At 48.5% G+C, this 14,136-nt stretch overlaps 1 long non-coding RNA gene across 1 annotated transcript; it reads right to left on the minus strand.

The window, feature by feature from the left end:
- Positions 1-94: 94 nt before the first annotated feature.
- Positions 95-14,065, minus strand: LOC136309137 (uncharacterized). The gene is made up of 3 exons (XR_010726235.1): positions 13,625-14,065; positions 10,342-10,459; positions 95-389 (listed from the first exon to the last, which is right to left on the minus strand). It is a non-coding gene; the product is annotated as an uncharacterized lncRNA (long non-coding RNA).
- Between the last annotated feature and the right edge of the window lie 71 nt (positions 14,066-14,136).

A 14,136-nucleotide genomic window follows, 5' to 3' on the forward strand; every position in this document is an offset into this window, starting at 1 on the left:
GCAGATGGGCGCTTCTCCTGTGTGCCCTGGCTGGGAATCGAACCCAGGACTCTTGCACGCTAGGCCGACGCTCCACCACTGAGCCAATCGGCCAGGGCCAAAACAAGAATATTTTTTATGACACAAGAAACATCACTATCTCAGATTTATAATAAGAACAGCAGGAATAATAGCAGGAGCTTTCCCATTAATAGACAAGTAAAAGGAAGCCAAGAGAAACAGACTTGTCCCGTGCACAGAAGTGTGTTGGCAAGCCTCACCTGGAACACCCATCTTCTTCGTGTACTCGATCCAGGCGGATCCTGCACTAGCCGCGCAATGTTCTGAGGTTTGTCCATACTGGCTGCGTCACTGCAGGCACAACCTGGGTCTTCATTTGGGACAAGGTCCTTGGAAGGGAGGGAGTTTAAAGGAATTTGAAAGATGGAAGGTTGCCAGTGGACAAGCGGGCCAGGGGAGGTGGTTCCAGCTGTGCTGGCCCTCGAGCCCCACTGTCCTTCCCTCCAAGGGCAGAGATGCATGCTAGCTGTCAGGGCGGAGGCAACTGCTCCATATTTTTCTGTCTCAGCCTCTAGAATATCCCCCTCCTTTTTTAAAAAAAAATGTTTCTTAAAAAAAACTTTTAAATTTGATTTTTAGAGAGGAAGGGAGAGAGAGAAACATCAATTTGCTGTTCCACTTACTTATACATTCATTGGTTGATTCTTGTATGTGTCCTGACTGGGGATAGGAGCCACAACCTTGGATCATGGAACAACGCTCTAACCAGAGGAGCGACTATCTGGCCAGGGCTTATAATCTTTCTTTTACACAGGCCTTTTAAAAATCACCATGTGCTGGCCCTGGCCGGTTGGCTCAGTGGTAGAGCGTCGACCTGGCGTGCAGTAGTCCCGGGTTCGATTCCCGGCCAGGGCACACAGGAGAAGCGCCCATCTGCTTCTCCACCCCTCCCCCTCTCCTTCCTCTCTGTCTCTCTCTTCCCCTCCCACAGCCAAGGCTCCATTGGAGCAAAGATGGCCCGGGCACTGTGGCCTCTGCCTCAGGCACTAGAATGGTTCTGGATGCAACAGAGCGATGCCCCAGATGGGCAGAGCATCGCCCCCTGGTGGGCATGCCGGGTGGATCCCAGTCGGGCGCATGCGGGAGTCTGTCTGACTGCCTCCCCGTTTCCAGCTTCGGTACAGTCAACAGAGCATCAGACTGGGATGCAGAGGACCCAGGTTTGAAACCCCAAGATCGCTGGCTTGAGTGCGGGGTCACTTGCTCTGCTGGAGCCTCCCCCACCCCCTTTAAGGCACATATGAGAAAGCAATCAATGAACAACTAATATGCCAAGGAAGAAGTGATGCTTCTCTCTCCCTTCCTGTCTGTTCCTATCTACCCTCTCTCTGACTCTGTCTCTGTCACACACACACACACACACACACACACACACACACACACAAATCACCATATGCTGGCCCTGATTGATTGACTCAGTAGTGCATCATCCTGGCATATGGATGTCCTGGGTTCAATTCCTGGCAAGGGCACCCCATCTCCACCTCTCCTCCTCTTGTTTCTCTCTCTTCTCCTCCTGCAACCATGGCTCTATTAGTGTGTGTTGGCCCGGGCACTGAACATGGCTCCAGGGCCTCTGCCTCAGTCACTAAAAAATGGCTCCAGTTGTAATAGAGCAGCAGCCTCAGATGGGCACAGCATCGCCCCCTAGTGGGGTTGCCGGTTGAATCCCAGTCAAGGGGCATGCAGGAGTCTGTCTCTGCTTTCCTTCCTCTCACGGCGGGGGGTGGGGTGGGGTGGGGGGAGGAGATCACCATATGCCAGTTTGCAACTTCCTGTTTCTTTTAGTGATTCCTTTGTGGAAGAGCTGCTGGGGTGCACCAACAGGTGGCGTCTCGGCTTGTCTCCTTACTGGCAGTTCAAGTAGATGATGTCATTTGCAGCCCTTGCAGTTCAAGGTGCTGGGAGTTTCTGTGTGATCCCTGACCTTGGCTGGGTCTTCCTCAAGGACCCTGCTCTCACCTCTATCCCCTCTTTCCCTAAAACAGTATCCCAGGTGCTCCCCTTTCAGAGTCCCTCCAAAGATACAATGCACTCAGTTTCTCAGAGGCTCAGAGAATCTAAGAATGAAATTTCAGGAAACAGCTTGGGACATTTTAGATGATGGGCCCCAATAATCCAGGACTGCCTACTCACTGTTCACCTTAAAAATATAAGTTATGGCCTGACCTGTGGTGGTGCAGTGGGTAAAGCGTCAACCTGGAAATGCTGAGGTCGCCGGTTCGAAACCCTGGGCTTGCCTGGTCAAGGCACATATGGGAGTTGATGCTTCCAGCTCCTCCTCCCCTTCTCTCTCTGTCTCTCCTCTCTCTCTCTCCTTTCTAAAATGAATAAATAAATTAAAAATAAAAGACTAGGCCCTGGCGGGTTGGCTCAGTGGTAGAGCGTCGGCCTGGCGTGCGGGGGACCTGGGTTCGATTCCCGGCCAGGGCACATAGGAGAAGCGCCCATTTGCTTCTCCACCCCCCTTCCTTCCTCTCTGTCTCTCTCTTCCCCTCCTGCAGCTGAGGCTCCACTGGAGCAAAGATGGCCCGGGCGCTGGGGATGGCTCCTTGGACTCTGCCCCAGGCGCTAGAGTGGCTCTGGTCGCGGCAGAGCGACGCCCCCGAGGGGCAGAGCATCGCCCCTGCTGGGCGTGCCAGGTGGATCCCGGTCCGGCGCATGCAGGAGTCTGTCTGACTGTCTCTCCCGTTTCCAGCTTCAGAAAAATACAAAAAAATAAAAAATAAAAAAATAAAAATAAAAAAAATAAAAGACTAAAAATTATTAAAAAAAATAAAAATAAAAAAGTAAAAGTTATGCCTGACCAGGCAGTGGCGCAGTGGATAGAGTGTCGGACTGGGATGCGGAAGACCCAGGTTTGAGACCCCGAGGTTGCCAGCTTGAGCGCAAGGTTGCTGGCTCAAGCAAGGGGTTACTTGGTCTGCTGAAGGCCTGCGGTCAAGGCACATATGAGAAGGCAATCAATGAACAGCTAAGGTGTCAATGAAAAACTGATGATTGATGCTTCTCATCTCTCTCTGTTCCTGTCTGTCCCTCTCTCTGACTCTGTCTCTGTAAAAAAAAAAAAGTTATGCATGACCAGGCGGTGGCACAGTGGATAGAGCATCAGACTGGGATGTGGAAAGACCAAGGTTCGAGACCCCGAGGTTGCCAGCTTGAGCGCGGGCTCATCTGGTTTGAGCAAAAAGCTCACCAGCTTGGTTGGACCCAAGATCACTGGCTTGAGCAAGGGGTACTTGGTCTGCTGAAGGCCCGCGGTCAAGGCACATATGAGAAAGCAATCAATGAACAACTAAGGTGTCGCAAGGAAAAACTGATGATTGATGTTTCTCATCTCTCTCCGTTCCTGTCTGGTTATCCCTCTCTCTGACTCTGTCCCTGTAAAAAAAAGAAAGTTATTTTACCAGTAAAAAGGGGTTTATTTGGGAACAGCAAAGAATCGAAAATGAGGACAAGCAAAACATAACCATAAAGCCTTAGAGCCAAGTCCAACAAATGAAGGAAAAGAAAGGAACCTTACTTTCCAGAGAAAGAGGAAGTTGGAAGAGGTTGTTCTGAATAAAATTTTGTCCATTGAGAAAGGTGAGATTTCAGGGAGGTGATGGTTTCTCATTGGTTGAGTTGGGGTAGTCCATTTCTCCAGGATGCAATGTACATACTTTCCTGTTGGGGCCTATAATTGATTCTTTCCTGTTCATTCTTCTATTGAGGTCTCTTCTCTAATTAACAATTCCTGTAGTTGTCATCCAGTGGCAGTATTGTGTTAGAACTTCCCTTTCTGGCCTTTGGACTCCTAAGTGGTTTCCTTCTGTTTTCAGATCACCAAGCCCAACCCACTAGCTGGTTACTACTTGACAGAGCGAGGGTGTGAGGGAGGAAGGATTCCTAACCCCTGCTCTTTACTTGGGAGCTGTCACAGTTAAAAATGCCCGGGGACTAATGGTCAGTGTTTATTTAGCTTGGGAGTGGGAGAAACCCCTCCCAGGCCCTGCACCTCTGGGGATCCCTGGGAGAAAGGAATGATTGGGCAAAAGTGGCACCTTTGGGAGCCTCCTAAGGCAGAGCTTTCTGTCTGTAGGGACCCATGGCATCACCCAGTCACAACCAGCCACCCAATTTTCCTGCCGACCCCTCCGGGAGAGACAGCCCAGTGAGATTGAGTATGGAGTTGTAGCCCTTCTAGTTTCCCTCGAGGGTCAGGTGGGGTGAGCTCTTTAGAAGGGTGAAATTCTTTAATGTTTCCTTTCTGTCTGGGTCAGGGGTCCCCAAACTTTTTACACAGGGGGCCAGTTCACTGTCCCTCAGACTGTTGGAGGGCCACCACACACAGTACTCCTCTCACTGACCACCAATGAAAGAGGTGGCCCCTTCCAGAAGTGCAGTGGGCAGATAAATGGCCTCAGGGGGCCACATGCAGCCTGCGGGCCATAGTTTGGGGACGCCTGGGGGTGGTCTGCATTCCCTGGATTTGGAGGCATCTTCGGGTGTTCCCAGGATTAAAGGTAGGGGGCAGTATTGTCTCCAGTTGTCAGATCTGTTGAAACACTTTAAGACCGGGTCCCCAAACTTTTTATACAGGGGGCCAGTTCACTGTCCCTCAGACCGTTGGAGGGCCGGACTATAAGAAAAACTATGAACAAATCCCTATGCACACTGCACATACCTTATTTTAAAGTAAAAAAAAACCAAAACGGGAACAAATACAATATTTAAAATAAAGAACAAGTAAATTTAAATCAACAAACTGACCAGTATTTCAATGGGAACTATGCTCCTCTCACTGACCACCAATGAAAGAGGTGCCCCTTCCGGAAGTGCGGCGGGGGCCCGGATAAATGGCCTCAGGGGGCCGCATGCGGCCTGCAGGCTGTAGTTTGGGGACCCCTGCTTTAAGAGTACAGCCCTAGGTAGGACCAGGGTAACCAGGTTTTCCCCAGACCCGGGAAATAGCCTGTAGGCAGCCTGCTGGACTTCCGATATGAAGTGTACTCGCGAAGGCAAAAGGATCTTTTGGGTCCTTTAAAAAAACAACCACACGCTCAGTCACCCTGCATATACTATTTAGATTTTAGCGCAGTGCAATCCACCTCTCCTTTAAATCTTGCCTCCGAAAAGCTATGCCCGACTTCAGTAGCCACGCCCGCGACCAGTCCTAAGAAGACACACTTACTAGAGAGATCACCAGCCATTCCGGGGCACCTAGGGTCGCTAGGAGAGCCTCTACCTGGAAGCCCCGTCCCTCCGGTAGTTCGTGTTGCGCACACGGCAGGCGCAGGCGCTGCGGAAAAGGCGGCACCTGCAGGAGGCGCACGGGTCACAGCAATCCCACTCTGGCTGCTTGCAGCAAGTGTCTCGGGTGGCTACCCGGGAGCGGGTGGTAGGGGCCGGCCCGCACCCCCGTCTTCACTGAAGCCTTTTCTTCGTGAAAAAGCGGGGCTGCTCGAGTCGCCCACTCCCGTCCCATCGTCCTCCCGCTGCCTGGGAACTCTGAGCCATGGAGGCCATGAAGCAGACATACGCACTCGCTACCCACCGCCCACGTGCCTCAGCCCTACAGAATAGCCCTGGGGGGGGGGTCCCCACCTGCCCCAGTAATCCTCTTCCTCGGCCTCCACCCTCATCAGACTGACCTGGCCCCGCCGCCCGGCCCTCTTCTCTCCCTAAGGGATGCCACGCATCTCCAGTGTTTAGCCACCACATCGGCCTTCTCCCTTCTGGTGGATCTGCAGTCCCTCTCAGTTCTGTCTTCATAGCAAATCCGGAGTCCACCCACTTCACCCCCACCACCCTGGGCGGGCCACTGTGCTGTCTGTTGCTCCGGCCCCCTTACAGTCCACCCTGCAGTGCTCCAAAGGAACTTCTCCAAGACCTATGACAGCATCTCTCTCTGGTTTAAAGCCCCCAATGGTCTTTATTTGCACTTAAGAATAAAATAAAATTTACTTTGGCTCTTGGGGCCCTCTGTGGTTCGCACACCCCCCAAACCCATCTTTACCACACTGTCCCACTGGCCTCTTTTGAATTTCCTAATAGCCTAATGCTGAACTTTATGAATTCCTCCTCTGTCTTTTCTCTCTTATTTTCCATTTCTGTCCTGTTTCATTTTCTGAGAGATTTCCTTATTTGTATATAGTAATACTTTAATGAATTATTTTTGCTATTATATTTTTAATTTCCTCTTTTGGAGCATCTTGTCTTTGCTTTATAGATGCGCTATTTTATACTGTATCTCAGAGGATGCTTATTGTTTTTTTAAAGAGCATTCTTCTCTATATTGTCTATTTCCTCTTTCTTTTTTGTTTTCCACTTCTTGATGCTCTCTTAGTGAAGGTTTCTCTCAAATCAACTATCTGGTGATCCTTTGCTGTCCCTTCATATTTAAGACTGAGTCATTACAAAGGTATTTGAAAGCTCTGTGTTTACAAGAAAAGTTTGTCAGTTGGTGAGTTTCATTATAGGATGATAAAATGGGGACTTACTGGCCCTGGCCGGTTGGCTCAGCGGTAGAGCGTCGGCCTGGCGTGCGGAGGACCCGGGTTCGATTCCCGGCCAGGGCACATGGGAGAAGCGCCCATTTGCTTCTCCACCCCTCCGCCGCGCTTTCCTCTCTGTCTCTCTCTTCCCCTCCCGCAGCCAAGGCTCCATTGGAGCAAAGATGGCCCGGGCGCTGGGGATGGCTCTGTGGCCTCTGCCTCAGGCGCTGGAGTGGCTCTGGTCGCAACATGGCGACGCCCAGGATGGGCAGAGCATCGCCCCCTGGTGGGCAGAGCGTCGCCCCATGGTGGGCCTGCCGGGTGGATCCCGGTCGGGCGCATGCGGGAGTCTGTCTATCTCTCCCTGTTTCCAGCTTCGGAAAAATGCAAAAAAAAAAAAAAAAAAAAAAAATGGGGACTTACTTGCTTTATTGAAAGACCCTCAGTATTTATTCTTCCAAAGTTAGTCAACTGTAAGTTTCTCCCAAAATTAATTCTCTGCTATCCTGCCTGGAGATTATATGTCTTGCTGTTAGAATTCTTGGAGTAAAACGGAGCAAGAGGATGGAGCGATTTTCATCATTCAGTACAAAAACATTCACCTCATCCCTGCTTTCAGTGTGGTATCCAGCCTTCTCAGCTATCATCTTGAGCTATGCCTGGTATATCAGTCTGAGTCTTCTCTTGTTCAATATTTCCCCCCCCCCCCCCCCGCAGAATAAACCCCCAGGGTTCTGCCAAGGAGAAGGAGGGGTAGCTGCCTAACTAAGCAGGATGAAGAAGAGAAGTGGTAGTTTAACTTCTTATACAGACTTTCAGCCAAGCCCCCTCTTTTCAGCCCCTCACAGATCTCTGCTGCTGTAGTTATCTGCTCCTGACATTCTTTTTTTTTTTTCTTTCTTTGAAGCTGGAAACGGGGAGAGACAGACAGACTCCCGCATGCGCCTGACCGGGATCCACCCAGCACGCCCACCAGGGGCAACGCTCTGCCCACCAGGGGGTGATGCTCTGCCCCTCCGGGGCGTCACTCTGCCACGACCAGAGCCACTCTAGCGCCTGGGGCAGAGGCCAAGGAGCCATCCCCAGCGCCCGGGCCATCTTTGTTCCAATGGAGTCTTGGCTGCGGGAGGGGAAGAGAGAGACAAGAGAGGAAGGAGGGGGGAGGGGTGGAGAAGCAGATGGGCGCTTCTCCTATGTGCCCTGGCCGGGAATCGAACCCAGGTCCCCCGCACGCCAGGCCGACGCTCTACCACTGAGCCAACCAGCCAGGGCCATTCTTTTTTTTTTTTAAGTATTTTTTTTTATTGATTTCAGTGAAAGAGGAAGAGAAAGGAGAGAGAGATAGAGATAGAGAGAGGCAGGAACATCAATCCATTCTTGTATGTGCCCTGACACGGGAATCGAACTGGCAACCTCTACGCTTCAGGTGATGCTCTAACCCACCGAGCTATCCGGTCAGGGCTCCAGTTCCTGATATTCTAGTGTCCGGCAATATGAAAACTGCTTGTCTCGTTAGTATACCCTTCTCAAGCATCTGGAATTCAGTTTTCTCGGCTAAACTTTCTATCTTCCAAAAATCTGTTGATCTCCCTCATTTGCCATTGTCTTTCTTATTCCCCTTGTCCTCATGATGAATTGATAACTTTAAAAATATTAACTTACTGTAATTTCAGTGATTTTGGAAATGAGGGAGAATAGAAATGAACATGTCTTTAATCTGTCCATGTAAACAAAAGGTCGCAAGACTGTTGATATGCTCACTCTTTTGCTCCCATAGCAAGTGTCAAAACCAGGTAAAACTCCACTCTCATGAGGCTGATGTGGAAACAGCCTGGGTCTGAGAATTGCAGTATATGTTTTCAAGTCAACATTTCTTGGTCGGTTTGAGATTAGCTAAGTTAAGTTTTCTTACTATCTCTTTCTTCACCTGTAACGTGGTGATAATCATCCCTACACAGCCTATCTTCCTTGCAATAATCAAGTAGGATAAGTGATATAAATGTACAAATATACATCAATATATATAATTTATCAGTGACTCGATTACCAACAGTCAAACATATGTGGAGGGGCAGGGTAACAGAGTAGAAAGAGTATGAGCTTCAGAGTCACACAGACCTGGACTCGAATCCCATCTCTGTTACTCGTTGTGTGATACTGGGTGACTTAGCCTCTCTGAGCTTCATTTTCTTGTTTATAAAATGACTATAGCCTGACCGGGCGGTGGCGCAGTGGATAGAGCGTCGGACTGGAATGTGGAAGACCCATGTTCGAGAACTCGAGGTCGCCAGCTTCAGTGCAGGCTCATCTGGTTTCAGCAAAGCTCACCAGCTTGGACCCAAGGTCACTGGCTCGAGCAAGGGGTCACTCGGTCTACTGAAGGCCCGCGGTCAAGGCACATATGAGAAAGCAATCAAGGAACTAAGGTGTTGCAATGCAAAACTAATGATTGATGCTTCTCATCTCTCTGTTCCTGTCTGTCTGTCCCTATCTATCCCTCTCTCTGTCACTGTAAGAAAAAATAAAAAATTGACAAGGCTGTTGTGAGGTGAGATAATGCATAAACATATCTGCTGTAGGGCCCGACACTTAGTACATACTCAGCAGATGTTAATGCTTCCTCTTATCCCACCAATTTGGGACCAGCTTTCTTACGCTCACATGAAAATCCTGAGCTTGTATTTCCTCAATTAATGCTAAACCACATTAGTAATTAGCATCTTAGGTCATCAGTAGTCCTTATAAAGGCTGTCTACTTGCTGTTTTCCCAGGACCAAATTATAAGGCGAGCAGCCCAAATTGAAAGAGTTCAGCATACCTATCCTTTGAAGTGGTAACAGGTTATTGCTGAGGCATCTTTAGGAGTACTTTGTTATGAAATAAGACACAAAACTAACAATGAATATGAAAAGGTATCAGAGACTAGTACTGGAATACTGGAAAAAGCATACTCAAGAAATGATCTTTAGAGAAACTGGTTGTTTTGTTTTTCTATTTGATAACTCACAGAAACCCAGAAGCTGGGCAGGCTTTATTATCCTGTTTAAAGGTGAAGAAATTAAGGCATGAGTATAAAAGTGACTTGCTCAAGATTCATTAGTTATCAAGGAACAATCAAGAACTCCAAACTTGGTTTTTTTGAGTCCGCATTCAGTGCTTTTTAAAACAAGACTGTGAATAATATCATTATGAACAGATGAGAGGCATTACCTCGTAGTTGCAGCACGTCAGTTGTTCGTTGATTGGTTCTCATGTGCCTTGACTTGGGGGCTCCAGCTGAGCCAGCAACCTTAGGCTCAAGCCAGCAACCATGAGTTGTTTTTTTTATTTTTATAGGGACAGAGAAAGAGTCAGAGAGAGGGATAGATAGGGACAGACAGACATGAATGGAGACAAATGAGAAGCATCAATCATCAGTTTTTCGTCGTGACACCTTAATTGTTCATTGATTGCTTTCTCATATATGCCTTGACCGCGGGGCTTCAGCAGACCAAGCAACCCCTTGCTCGAACCAACGACCTTGGGTCCAAGCTGGTGAGCTTTTTGCTCAAACCAGATGAGCCCGCGCTCAAACTGACAACCTCGGGGTCTCGAACCTGAGTCCTTCTGCATCCTGGTCTGACACTCTATCCACTGCGCCACCACCTGTTCAGGCAACCATGGGGTTTTGAACCTAGGAGTTCAGTGTCCCAGGTCAATGCTCTATCCACTGCACCATCACCTAGTCAGGCAAATATGGAATATTTTAAGGCCTATGAATACATGAAGTTTAGTATATAATTGAAAGTTATAATCATTAGCTTACTGTTGGGCAGCTGGAGACCTGGAGTGGTGCTGAGCATCAAGAATGGCCCAGAATATTCAAGTAGTCTGTTCTGGATTTCTCATTATCTTTTGGGGACTCCATAACTTGGCAACTGTATCTATAAAACAAGAAAAATCACAGTGCTCTCCCTTACTGTTATGGGAAGAAATACATGCCTATGTTTTGCAGAGAGTCCTAGATGAAAGACAAATACAAATGATGGAGGAAAATACAGTGATGATTTGTGTTGATGTTCTTCTTAGTTTGGTGTAAGTAGATCCATCTCTTGGAAAACCTGGTAAAGCTTAGCCACCATTGCTCTGAGCTGTCTGCCAACTCCCCAGGGAATTTTGGCTTTTCCTATGAAATGAACTACAACCTTTGGGAAAAACTCTGAAGAATGTCCATTGGAAGTAGCCAGGTTAGGGAGCTCATGCCTGGCACCATGCTGTAAAGGAAAATAATTCTTTTCACAAAAGTGGTCAAGACTATTTGCCAAGCACACCAGCATTTCCCAAACAGGGGATGGAGATAAAAGAGGCCTTATTAAGACTTTGGGTGTCTCTGTTAGTGTGAACTGAGTAACTTAAGGGTGATTTCCTATGAGCTCCTCTCCACTTCTATCATTTTTCTCTGGCCCCCTCCCCCCATTTCATTTGTCTCACAGTCTTCATTTTCCTAGTGGAACAGGCTTTCCAAAGATCTTTGGATACAATGTTTCCTCTCTCCTCTTCAAGGCCTTCTCAAAGTAACTTGGGGATTGTCATGTTCCAAATTGTTACTTCTCAGAGACCCAGGAGATAAAAAGCATACAACAGTGGCAATTTGATACTGTCTAAAGATATTTTTGGTTGTCACAGCTAGGGGAAGAGTGCCATTGGCATCTAGTACAGCAATTTTCAGATGGTGTGCCACAAGAATTTTTAAAATACATAATACCTATTTAGTAAGGGGCACTGACCTCTTTTCCCTTAAGATTGTCAAATAAGGAAATGACAATAGTCCAGCCTCCCAGTGTGAATGAATCAAATATATACTTTTTTGGTTGTTGATCAGATTAGCAAAATATGTATTTTTGGGCATGCCACAGGATTTTAGTAGTTTATGTGTGCCATGAGATGAAAAAGGTTGAAAATCGCTGATGTAGTATCTAGAGGGCAGGGAGACTGCTAAAACTCCTACAGTGCACAGAACAGCTCCCAACAACAAAGAATTATCTGGCCCAAAATGTCAACAGTGCTCGTATATACAGGTATCAGTAAAGATTACTGAGGAGGCAGTGCTGCCTCCTGATGAATGCTGGTCCTCAAGGTGGTAAAGGGCTGCCCCTGGCATCCACTCTGGACTTTGATCCCCAGGTTACCTGCTTTTGTTGGCTGTATGATTTTGGACTAATTATTATTCAATGCCATGAAAGCAGTTTCCTCTTCTGGAAAACAGGCTAATAAAGTATCATTCTCACTAAGCTGTAAGCTTCTTGGGGGCAGGAACCTAATTTTATTTGTTCATGCTTAGACTGGGCACCAGTACTCAATGGGGAGTACTAAATATAAATTATATTTGTGAAATTATCACCCACAGTTGTTTTGAGGCCTAAAGCAGAGAGCCCATATTAGGTGATCTGAAGCACAGTGAGGAGAAAAGCAGCCCCTAATAGTGGGGGCTAGGCTGACACTGTCAGCTAGGATACAATGCCTTATTGAACATAAACAATTTCATTGGATACCAACCTCAAAGTCACTGTACCCATGATGGATCAAGACAAAAACAGAACCACTCCAGCCTGACCAGGTGGTGGTGCAGTGAAGAGCATTGGACTGGGATGCAGAGGACTCAGGTTCAAAACCCCAAGGTCGCCAGCTTGAGTGCAGGCTCATTCAGCTTGAGCGTGGGTTCAAAGACATGACCCCATGGTCACAGGCTTGAACCCAAAGGGTGCTGGTTTGCAGCCCAAGGTCACTGGTTTGAGCCCCCAAGTCGCTGGCTTGAGCAAGGGGTCACTCGCTCTACTGTAGCCCCCCTAGTCAAAGCACATATGAGAAAGCAATGAACAACTAAGGTGCCACAATGAAGAACTGATGCTTCTCATCTCTCTCCCTTTCTGTCTGTCTGTCCCTATCTGCCTCTCTTTCACAAAAACAAAAAACCCCAAAACAAAAACCACTCTGCAATCATGTCTGATTACAAACAAAAAAGAACATTGTACCAACTTTAAGACCAAATATCCCCCCTACCCTGGCTAACATGAGGTCCTGCTGCTTAACCAATCACTGCTTTAACCTCTCTTGGGTCTTCTCCTTTTATAGATGAAGAATTGACAAATAGGCCTGACCTGTGGTGGCGCAGTGGATAAAGCATCAACCTGGAAATGCTGAGGTCGCCGGTTCGAAACCCTGGGCTTGCCTGGTCAAGGCACAAATGGGAGTTGATGCTTCCTGCTCCTCCCCCCTTCTCTCTCTCTGTCCTCTGTCTCTCTCCTCTCTAAAAATGAATAAATAAAAAATAAATTAAAAAAAAAAAGAATTGACAAATACCCCATCATAAAATTACCTCCAATTTTTATTTTTACAGACAGGAAGGGAGAGAGATAAGCATCAACTCGTAGTTGTGGCACTTTAGTTGTTCATTGATTGCTTTCTCATATGTGCCTTGACTGGGGGGCTCCAGCTGAGCCAGTAAACCCTTGCTCAAGTCAGTGACCTAGGGCTTTAAGCCAGCAACCATGGGTTCATGTCTATGATCCCACAGTCAAGCTGGTGACCTCAGGGTCTTGAGCCTGGGTCCTCAGCATCCCACGTGCACACTCTATCCACGGTGCCATCACCTAGTGAGGCTACCTCCACTTCCCAATAGCATCTAATTCGGAGGGCAGGTCTGCTTCCTTGAACCCAACCCCTGTAAATTCCTTCCAGCACCCTCTTTACGAGATGCCCACGGTCTTGTGTCATCTTGTGTCTCCCCTTCTTGCAAGGAAACAATAAGCCCAAATTTGTTCAACCGTAGGGGTGTTCTCGGTGACCTTTGGCTGGAGGGCAGTTACAAACCTGAGAGCTCCCTATAGGGTAGTTGCTATAATTATGTCTCAGGGAAAAAGCATGATGCAGCCACAGCGTTCAAGCAGGGACTTTACAAACACGGGTTTGGTTAGATCGTTGTCCAGACACGCAGAGGTCGCCCATTCCATCCTGGTCAGGGCACGTACAGAAACAGATCGATGTTTCTGTCTCTCTATAACCAATAAGTACATTAAAAAAAAAAAAAAAGTGTTCTGAGGCATCCTGACCTCCTGCTTCTGGCCCGGCCGCTTCTCCTCAGGGTACGTCTTTTCTCTTCCGTCTACAGAAGGGACTCCTGGCTCCCGACTCCCGACTTCCCAGGCTGAAATCCAGCATGTTACGGTCAATTGCCCAGGAAGGCTATCCCCCGGCGAGAGGAGCGCCTCCAGCTCCAACTACGAGTTCCTCAGACGCTAAAATGCCCCACATGGGTCCCGCAGACGGAGTCGCAGGAAAACTAAAGCTTCGGCGGGTTCATATCCCTGAGTGGCGCACCCTCCACCCTAACCCGGGACACACGGCCCCCAAGTCACGCTACACGCAGCGTGGAACCGCGCGGGCTCGCCCCGCCGCGGAAGGCAGAAGGAAAAGGCAACACCTGCAAAACCGGACCCTTCCGGCGTCCTCCTCAGACGTCACGCACGCGCGTGGGTCGCTGGGCTGCCGCCGCGCACTTGCCTGCCCCTTCTAGAAGGGACTACACGTCCCGACTTGCCCAGAGAGGCGGCGTCGCCGGGGA

The sequence above is a fragment of the Saccopteryx bilineata genome, chromosome 6 (assembly GCF_036850765.1).
Source record: "Saccopteryx bilineata isolate mSacBil1 chromosome 6, mSacBil1_pri_phased_curated, whole genome shotgun sequence".
Taxonomy (NCBI): Eukaryota; Metazoa; Chordata; class Mammalia; order Chiroptera; family Emballonuridae; genus Saccopteryx; species Saccopteryx bilineata.